Source organism: Diadema antillarum, unplaced genomic scaffold (assembly GCF_040938485.1).
Source record: "Diadema antillarum isolate AM-2024a unplaced genomic scaffold, OU_Dant_1.0 scf00000044, whole genome shotgun sequence".
Classification (NCBI taxonomy): domain Eukaryota; kingdom Metazoa; phylum Echinodermata; class Echinoidea; order Diadematoida; family Diadematidae; genus Diadema; species Diadema antillarum.
The window spans coordinates 1672897-1682907 of record NW_027270933.1 but is presented as its reverse complement, the minus strand read 5'-3'; the positions used below and the strand labels follow the sequence as shown (position 1 = coordinate 1682907).

General features: G+C 40.0%; 1 long non-coding RNA gene across 1 annotated transcript; it reads right to left on the bottom strand.

Annotated features, from left to right (window-relative positions):
• Window positions 1-7116: 7116 nt before the first annotated feature.
• Window positions 7117-9262, bottom strand: LOC139713858 (uncharacterized). The gene is made up of 4 exons (XR_011709654.1): window positions 9227-9262; window positions 8624-8768; window positions 7816-7910; window positions 7117-7185 (listed from the first exon to the last, which is right to left on the bottom strand). It is a non-coding gene; the product is annotated as an uncharacterized lncRNA (long non-coding RNA).
• Between the last annotated feature and the right edge of the window lie 749 nt (window positions 9263-10011).

The following is a 10011-nucleotide window of genomic DNA, read 5'->3' as shown; positions in this document are numbered from 1 at the left end:
TTTAACGGGAGTGCACTGCACATGAACACACACGAGATAAATCCCTTGTAATGAGAGAAAGAGGAAAGGTGAGTTATGAATGACAGGAATAGACTACCTTCACGGTGGACAGAGAAAAGCGAGAGGGAAGAGGAAGATGATGGGTCAAAACCAGGGCACGTGAGGCATGAGATATAAGCGCCTCAAAATAAAGAAGTGTTACATGGAGTTGTGGTAAACGATAGACAATTGTGGTTAAAAAAATATTGCAAAAAGTTTAACTCATTCTGAAGTGTAACATTTCTTCAAAATGTCTTTAGTTCAATGGTAAAGGCATTCAAACTTAAAACTTTTTTTTTTATACTATACTATCAAGAGAAATCCAAAATTTCGGAACAGCAAAAGAAAGTACAGATTTAGCGAAAATAGTTTTGGTTAAAGGCATTGACATTTACTGGATTACCGGGTAGGATATGAAGGGACAGCTTCGTTTTTTATGAACATAGAGTCAAAATACAGAGGGAGAAATTAAGCTTGTACATAAATCGTCCTAAATGCAAACGATACAAATCGTAAATCCTTAAGATGTTGTTTTCATAAGATGATGTATCAGTATGGCATCTCCGTGATTCCTGGCAAATAATACAAAGAACTTCGTTTCCTGTAGTAATGATTTTTTTTTTTTTATATTAAAAGTAAGATTGGGGGTGGGGGCAATGACCCGGGAGGTAGTTACCCAGGGGGTAATTGGCGTGGTGCAGTGTCCTGGGGGTAATTTTCCTCTTGATAGTCATAGGGGAGGGGGAGTTGTAGGCCTACTTATCCGGGGTAATCATCCATGGGAAGTTATCGGAAGGGGTAGTTATCGGGTGGAAGTTATCTGGGGTCTAGTTTTCGGAGGAGGGGGTAATTAACATGGGGATAATTATCCTGGTGGTAATTATATCGGGGGGGGGGGGTAGTTATCCGGGGGGTGATTATCCGGGGGGTAATTATCCGGGGGGTAATTATCCGAGGGGTAATTATCCGGGGGGTAGTTATCCGGGGGGTAGTTATCCTGGGGGTAGTTACCCAGGGGTAGTTCTCCGGGGGGTAGTTACCCAGGGGGTAGTTCTCCGGGGGGTAGTTACCCAGGGGGTAGTTTTCCGGGGGGTAGTTATCCAGGGGGTAGTTCTCCGGAGGGTAGTTACCCAGGGGGTAGTTTTCCGGGGGGTAGTTATCCAGGGGGTAGTTATCCGAGGGGGTAGTCATCCAGGGGTAGTTATCCGAGGGGTAGTTATCCAGGGGGTAGTTTTCCTAAGGGGGAATTGCCCTAGGGGGTGATTGCCCTAGGAGGGTAGTTGTCCGGGGGGTAGTTGTCCTAGGGGGTAATTACCCTGGAGGGTAATTGCCATTGGAGGGTAGTTGTCCGGGGGGTATTTGCCCTAGGGGGGAATTGTCCTGGGGGGTAATTATCCGGGTGGTAGTTATCCGGAGGGTGGTTTTCCAGGGGGTAGTGTTCCTGGAACCGTTTATTCAATTAAATCTAAAGTTCTCTAGGGAGCTTTCACAGCTTTCCCGGATCATTCAGGCTGCACATGCACAACAGGGACTGTTATTCAACACTGCATTTACAGAATACTAGAGATGGCTCAGATATAAACTGGACTTCTGCTTAGTTGAATTTTCATGATTGAAACAACCACAATGAAATTATGGCAATATTTATACACAATATTGATTTAGAGTTATACATTAGGTTCTTTATTCAACTGAATACAAGTAGCTGAGTAAATTATTTGACTACTATATAGGCACCGGCATATATAGTCAAGGGGGGGGGGGGAGGGACAGTCGCCCCCCCCCCCCCCCAAGATTTGGACCATGGGGATTGGAAGGCGGGGGATGAAAAAATGCATATTATATATACTGTAAGCATGATGTGCATGAAGCCGCTCACTTTCAACCTTTTATTAAGATCTTTACTCAAAGTGTGCACCATGCAGATCGTTAAATTTCAATTCTAAAATAGCAAAATCTCTCCCGCGTGGGAGGGGGTATCCCCCTCCCACGCCCTCCCTCTCCATCACACTTCGGTTCTTTTCCTGGCACATTTAGATTGACAGATTCCAAAATGTTTCATTTAAGTTTGCATCAGATCCATGACTCCAATTCTATCAAATGTAAAAGTTTCCTAATCCTCGTTTAATTCAAATTTTCCCCACTCGGTCGCTGTCGGTTCTATCCATTGATTTAGACTCTGTGAGCACTTTGGGGATTTACAATTATTTTCTGAATGATTCCACAAAAGTGCGCTTAATTCTATGTCAGTTGTAATATGCACACGTTCCGTTTGGGACGGGGCCACCCCTTAATTCCCACACCGCCCCTTCCCCTGACAACTTCCACGTATCAATAAGTACGCCTACACGGTGATGTCTCACAGTCGGAACGAGATACCACAATTAAGTCATTCAATTATCTGTGAATATTTCTTTTTCTTACTTTTTTATAGAAAAATCCAACATTTCACCAAAAGTGTACACCAGATCGCTGAATTTCAGGTCTAAAAATGCAAAATCTTCCTCGCGTGGGAGACCCCCTCCCACAGCACCCTCGCACAGATATTTCAACTCCAAGTTTCCCTCCCCCCGATCGTGAAACGGAAAGTCGACCGGCAAGCAGAAAAAAAAAGAACTAAGAGTCTTTTGCTGCCACTCCCCCCCCCCCCCCATCTTATATTTCATGCAAAAAAAAAAAAAAAAAATGTCGGGGATGCAAACATTCAATCCCTTTGTCTTCTGAAAAAAAGGGGCAGCCCCCGACCAAGCTCCCCACTAAGCTCCCCAAGCCCCCCCCCCCCCCTCCCCGAACTGAATTGCGCCAGTCCAATTATAGGCTTGTGGTCGTGATTGTATATGTGATGGTGACTATCATCAATCACCCCCCACTCCTCGGTACGGATTCGACGCCGGTGCATAATATGGCCACATCACTTTGAACATTGAGAGTTTTCAAAATATGCAACAAAATGTGTGCACCAGAACGTTTAACTGCAATTAGTCTCCCTCGTGATGATAGGAGGAGGAATAGGGCTTATCCCCTCCCACATCCTTCTTCTTTGTCTCCTTCCACATACTTGCTTCACATCTCTGATTGACAACCAGATCTATTCCAGCAAAAGTGTGTGCCAGATCGTTGAATTTCAGTTCTAAAAATGAAAAAGCTCCCTTGAATATGAAGGTGGCGAGATATACGTCTCCCATGGGAGACGTATCTTGCCACCTTCCCATTGCTTGGTCCCCTCCATGGCAATTTCCGAAGTTTTCACCAAAAAGCGTGCCTCAGATTGCTTCATTAGAAAAAGAAAAAAAAAAAAATCTCCGTCGGCAGTGTGGGAGGGGGCACCCTTTCCCACACCCTTCTCCATATATAATACACAGTGATGATGCACACGCGAAATAAAAGCCAAATTTCGTGATTTAGCTCTTAACACTTCCCTTGGAAAAAAAAAAGTTAACTTATTTACTAGCATTATCTATTCTTTGCGGGAAAAAAAAAACATTTCAAGTACTTCAAAAAAAAAAAAGTTTTGCACCAGATCGCTGTATTCAGGCGTTGAAATGAAAAATCCTCCTCCTGTTGGACGAGATATACACACACAACCTAAATTGGTGGGCAGGACTAATAAGAAGCTAGTCCAGATGGTGTCACCCTGGACTAGTGTTATTCTAGTAATGCTAGCTTGACTTGCTTATTGGACTACCGTGAAGTTAGTAATGACTACTGGACTTGGTAAGCCAAGGCAAGTAATGACTTCTGGACTTGCATAATGCTAGTCATGATGTTAGTTAACACTGCTGGACTAGGGAAATCAAGCTAGTAATGAGCATAAAACTACTCATCATGTTAGTAGTGATTGCTGGACTAGTTAGGCAAAAGATAGTCAAAGAGTGCTGGACTAGCACAAAGCTAGTCATGTCTGCTGAACTAAGTTACTAGCTTTGAATTTCCATGCTAGTCATGACTGCTGGACTAGCATGAGACTTGTAATGGATGCTGGACTATGCTGAGTAAGGCTAGTCATTGCTGCTTGACTAGAAAACGACTAGCTTTAAACTAGTGTAGATGGTGTCAAGTTACACTAACACAGAGCTAGTACAAACAGCTAGACTAGCTTATTGCTGGTCTGGCCCTTTTGACTAGCTTTCACCAAACCTAGTGCAGCATGCGTGACAAGCGAAAGCTAGTCAAGGTCTCGGAGATGAATCTGAAATGAAATTACATGTATGCAGATAATGTAACTGTGACGAAAATACATTAAAACAAAAGCAATAATATCAGGTTAAAAATCTCAAATTTTATTCATCCAACGAATGCAGCAAATTAATGTAGGCATCATGAATATCACAAATGAATCTTTCATAATTGAAAAGAAATTGAATTGCAGCATTGAATAAACATATGAATATACAGGGTTACATAAAAACACTCAATGCACAATGGGAAGCATGAAATAAATCAAGAGTCGAGCTCTACAACTGCATATCTCCTTATATACAACATTTATATAAAATTGAACCCGTAAATGGCCATGTGTTGTGAACTTGCAACCCAAAAGGGTGGACCAAAAAAAAAAAAAATGTTATGATTCATTGTTATATGAGCTCATTAAGCACATGAAATTGTGACACGGCAAGTGATAGAATAAAAAAAAACGATGAAGGTGCGGGGGAGGTGAGGGGGAGAGGGGAGAGAAACGGTACACATAAAGTCTATGGGAGCGATTTTTTTAATTATGTGAATAACTTTGCTATACTAGGAACTAGGCAGTTGATTTTGGTTTTTTCTTACAGCTAGGACAGGTATAATAATCCAACTCCAAATGCATTATAAATTTCTCAATGATAATTATCTCAAATCAAGTCACAAAAGCTTTAATCATATGACCAAGTCAACTTAACACTATGAGAGCAAATTTATTATAATTCATAATTTTGGTATAATATGGGCTACAAACTTGATTTGAGTCTTTCTCATCCTTCTCATTATTTCAGCTTCATAACGCATGTTTTATTGTACAGTGTATTAAGAACTATAAATTATATGTGGTTATACAACTCGAAATCTGTGTCAAGGAGTAGCCGCAAGGCAAAGTCTGAAACTAAAGCAGAAATTCATTCCCAAGGATTGTGTACTAAATGTACAGTACATGTATTTTGGAATTTAATTAGAGAAATCTGACTCTGGTTGCTTTTCTACAAATGATTATAACATAGGCATATAGTAATAACTCATTGAGATAATGTGTGTGGTTCCTATACAATTTCGTTATTACAGAGTATATTTCATAAACTTTCACACACAAACACATTACTGTCCATAAGAATAAGATGTAATGAGGCTTGCAGTGATGTAACATCCAATACAAATGTAGGTACATGTAATGTATTAATCTGATCTAAAAATACAACAAACGGAACAAATTCTCTAAAAATTTCAGATTTTGAGTTTCTTTTTATATCATGCCATTTTGTACAGAAAGGATGCATTTCTGAAGGTGGTATCAAGGTATGAAATCAGACTAGTACAAGACCGATGTTAGTACACAAAACAGTCTGTCTCTTGGGGGCCCTATCCTCTGCCCCCCCCCCCCCCCCCCCGAGCTCCAAGGAGGTTATCATAGGTACGTATTGAGGCATTGTCATGAACGTATATTCTTCACCTATAAAGATATCCACATACACCATATCTTGCCTATAATGCTTTTGGATCTGGAGCACAAAAGTTTCTCCCATCTTCCCTTGCCCCCCCCCCCCCCCCCCCCCCCCCCCCTCGACCACATGCTCAGCATGAACAACCTTGGGACCCTACCCACTAAGGATGATCCCAACCAAGTTTGACTGAAATCTGGACTCCGGTTTGAAGAAGATGGACATGTGTTTTTTTCCCCTTGGCCCCCACCACCGAAACTTGGGTCTTTCCATGAACAAACTATATTCTTTATAGGTAAATGTATAGATCTACAAATAACATATTAACTGCATTGTTTTGGGTCTGGAGAAGAAGATTTTTAAAGATTACCCCCTTTTTACCCTTGGGGCTGTCCCCCTGGGCCACATGCTCCACATGAACAACTTTGGTCCCTACCCCCTAAGAATGATCCCCACCAAGTTTGTTGATATCCGCCCACCAGTTCTTGAGAAGAAGATGAAAATGTAAAAGTCTATGCACGACGCATGACGAACAAAAAGCGATCAATAGATCGCAATAGCTCACTCAAGCCTTTGGCTCAGTTGAGTTTAAAATAGACACAATGAACATTACCCACTTCACTAGCAGTTGTTAAGACCACATTTTGAAAACAGTACATGGATCGACCAGTCTCTGTCCTAAAAATAGATCAATTTTTTTTTTTCACCAGAAAGCCAGTTTCTGACTAAAGGCAGTTTATTGTGTTACTGATATTTGATCATCTAATATTCAAATTAATATCAACTAGCACTAATTGACAAAATTTGAAAACAGTTAACCAAAATAAACTAACAATTATACTCAAATGACCTTGTTTTTTGACTTTTGAGGCTTTGACCCTGTCATGTGACTTCAAAGTGTGTCATAAGGGGAAAGTTACCATAGTGCACCTATTATCCAAGTTTGGTTACGATTGAAGTTCAAAAAAGTTACTGAAACTGTAACAGATGGACACATGGAAGGAAGCATGGATGAACATGCAGAATTTGGATCGTTTTGTGTCATCACAATATTTGGTGAATACTGCCAGTTGTTTGGGAAAAATAAAATCTTCCTATAATAAGGTTGTTTTCAGGCAGCTTGAAGTTTCAAAACAAACTCTTTTCATCGACGAGCCCTGTTCTACTTTTAGTGTTGAAGTGCTGCAGTACGTCCTGGTAACAGCTTCATGTTCAACTACAGATGAGCCTGATGAGGCTGACTCTTCAACAAGAATGTAAGTTCCAACTTCAGAGGAGCATTTAATGTATCTCAAAAGAGGAAAAAGCAAGGATATGTACGTAGGCCTATACACCGATGTAGCTGTCTCTTCTCGTTGGGCTTCTATCTAACGTTGGCATTGTGTTCAGTCAGGGGCTTGGTGGGAGCTGCAACTACTCTCTCTCTGCCTGAGTTGACTGAGTGGTGTCATAGCTCCTCAAGGTCTCCAAACGATACTCAATGAATCCCGAGATCCTTGTCATACAGGTACTCCTGAAATATAAGAATGCATTGTAGGTCAAAGCTTTTTCTCGAGTCTCAACAAATTTCACTTTGGCACAGAGTTGACTATAACTGATGAAGATCTGATAGCAGTAGAAATACATGTAGTGGCATCTTATGGAAGAAAACGAGAATAGGTTTATAATAAATGAACGGCGCAACTGGCATGTTGGAGCTTACGTTACATTACGTTACGTTGGAGTTTACGTACATCCAACCTAAGTCATGGAATCAGACCAATCTGCACACAAAATTTATTAGACATCTATGAACATGTACATCAAAGATTATCAAAAGCCCCCACACTGCCTGTATATTTGCCTAATGATTTAATTAAGACATAGATGCAATTAATTTCCCTGTAAAGGCCATTTTTTTTTTTTTTTTTTTTGGGGGGGGGGGGTGGGGGGGGGGGGGCTCATGACCATATCTGAACACTTTGGGTCCTTGCCCCTAACTAAACAAGGATGATCAACTCCTAGTATGTTGAATTCTGTCCATTATCTCTGAGAAAAGTTGAAAATGTTCAAGTTTTTGCAAGCTAGATGAATAAGATACCATGTAAGTCACTTAAGCTTCTGCTAAAGAGGCTAAAAGTTGTAACTTATGAGTATAAACTACATATCCTTGTGCACCTTGTGTGGTGTCTCACAAAGTGGGGTACTGCATCGCAACTGCCTTGGCTTCAACGCGTCTTTTGCTCACTACTTGGGTATCTGAATTTAAAAAGGAAGCAAGAAGAATGTTAATCATATTCTACGAAGCAAATATATAACATCAAAAAATTGACCCTCATTTCAACCTTTTAGGGGCTGAACGATTTCATGTTTTTTTTTCTTGGCATTAATTTCTATTGCTATTCAGTACCGCTGTTTCAAGTACATTTATTCATGTGCTTCTTACACCAATATCAGTTAATACAAATGAAAATTCATTGCAGATGGGTTAAGTGTGGATGTGCACAGTTAGTAGAAAAATACAAGATGTGATTATCCATCGAACTTTATGGCAAATCAATTTCCATTTTTTTTATTCATCATTATTATAATTATATCATAAGTATTAGGACTAATTATCATTTACATGTGGCCCAATGGGGCTAACAAGAAAATAAGTCAGCCCGGAGTCTTGTAGGTACACTCTGTTTACATGTTTCATACAAGTATATCAGTCTTTATTTTTAATCTATAACCATCACTTCATTTACAACGTTATACTTACGGTCCCTTCATTTTTTTATTTTATTTTATTTTATTTATTTTTTTTTTTTTGGGGGGGGCACATTTTAGACTGTTATTCTCTATATTTGAGAAGACAAAAACAAAGTGAACAGGCAAATTAGATGGTGCTATATTGCATGAAATGTATAGTACAAGACATACAATGGGAAACTGGTTTTCCAGACCAGTATTCAAACAATTGAACTTACGCTGTACAGTTTTCTGCTTCCATTATCAACAAGAAATATGCTATGATGATCTGGATAAGCAGGTGTCTCCTTGGAGCAGTCAGAACTCCTTCCATCAGCTATTGAAGTATCTCCTCCCCCTTGGAGTGATGTGTGTGTTGAATTCCTGGGCAAATAAGTAAAATTTAAAGGTTTTACAAATCATACAAATTATGGCATGAGGATAATAGGTCCCTCCAGTTTACATTATAAACTTGAAGTGCAAAATCATTTAATATACATATTTGCCATAAGCAACGTTCAGCTCTACTTACACAACTCAAGACTGACCATAACATGGTTTTCACTTCTGTCGATACAGCAAGTACCACATTTTTCTTAAATACGAGTACTAACCTCTCAAGGCTTTCATTTTCAGAGAGGACAGCTCCAAAACTGCTCCATGAAGAATAATTAATACTTGAAAATCATTTCTTCAAACAAAACAAAACCAACAAAGCTTTCAGTCTCTTAATGTAGCCTCTTATGTAATTACTGAGACTCTAGAATGTAAAATAAATGTGAATCAATTTCAAACTAGTCTCCCTTCAATTAATCATCGTGGAAAACAACAGAATAGCTTACAGCAGGGTTAGTGCAATGGAAGTCCATATCTCAGAGGCTCCTTCGCTGATGTTGGCCCCGGTGTTTCCAGCATTCGTCAACCCTGCATTCAATGGCTAGTCGTTGGCCACATCTGTTACATGTACTTCTTCAATCTGGTGATCTGCACCCTCGTGGTGTGACAGAGACTGTACAGCTATCAATCTGTCTTCGTTCTCCAAATGATGACCCCTATACACGAGTTCCTTTAAATCACCATCACTCCCCAAGAACTGTCATGTTACGTCTTTTTATCTGGAGGAAAGCATGAAAACACAATGTTCAGAAATGGATTTAGAACTCATCTCCACAAGACAATATGCAGTTCCGTTTTGTCCACACAAATTCTAAGTGTGCATCAATAGAAAAGCTAGAAATTACTTTTTAGCTACATCGATCAGCATATTTAGAAAAACCCAAAGATGATCTCTGCCAAATTTCAATGCCTAAGGTCACCTGTAACTTTCATAAAAAACAATGTTCAAATATAGTACCCGTTGTCGTCTGCTAAAAGGGGGATCGATCTCCATGATGTGTGAGCACGTTGATCTTCAGCTAGAAGTGTGATGTCACAGTGGACTAACACTTAACAGTGCATGCATCGTATTTTCTTACTTAGATGATTGCCACACATGACGTGGGAGTGCAATAGCACTATGGTATTCTCCCAGCTGTGTGGATGCTCGAATGTGGGTGGCAAATAAAAGTCCTTTTTACTACATAGGTCATCACAATTATATAAATCACCAAATTTCACCATTTTTTTT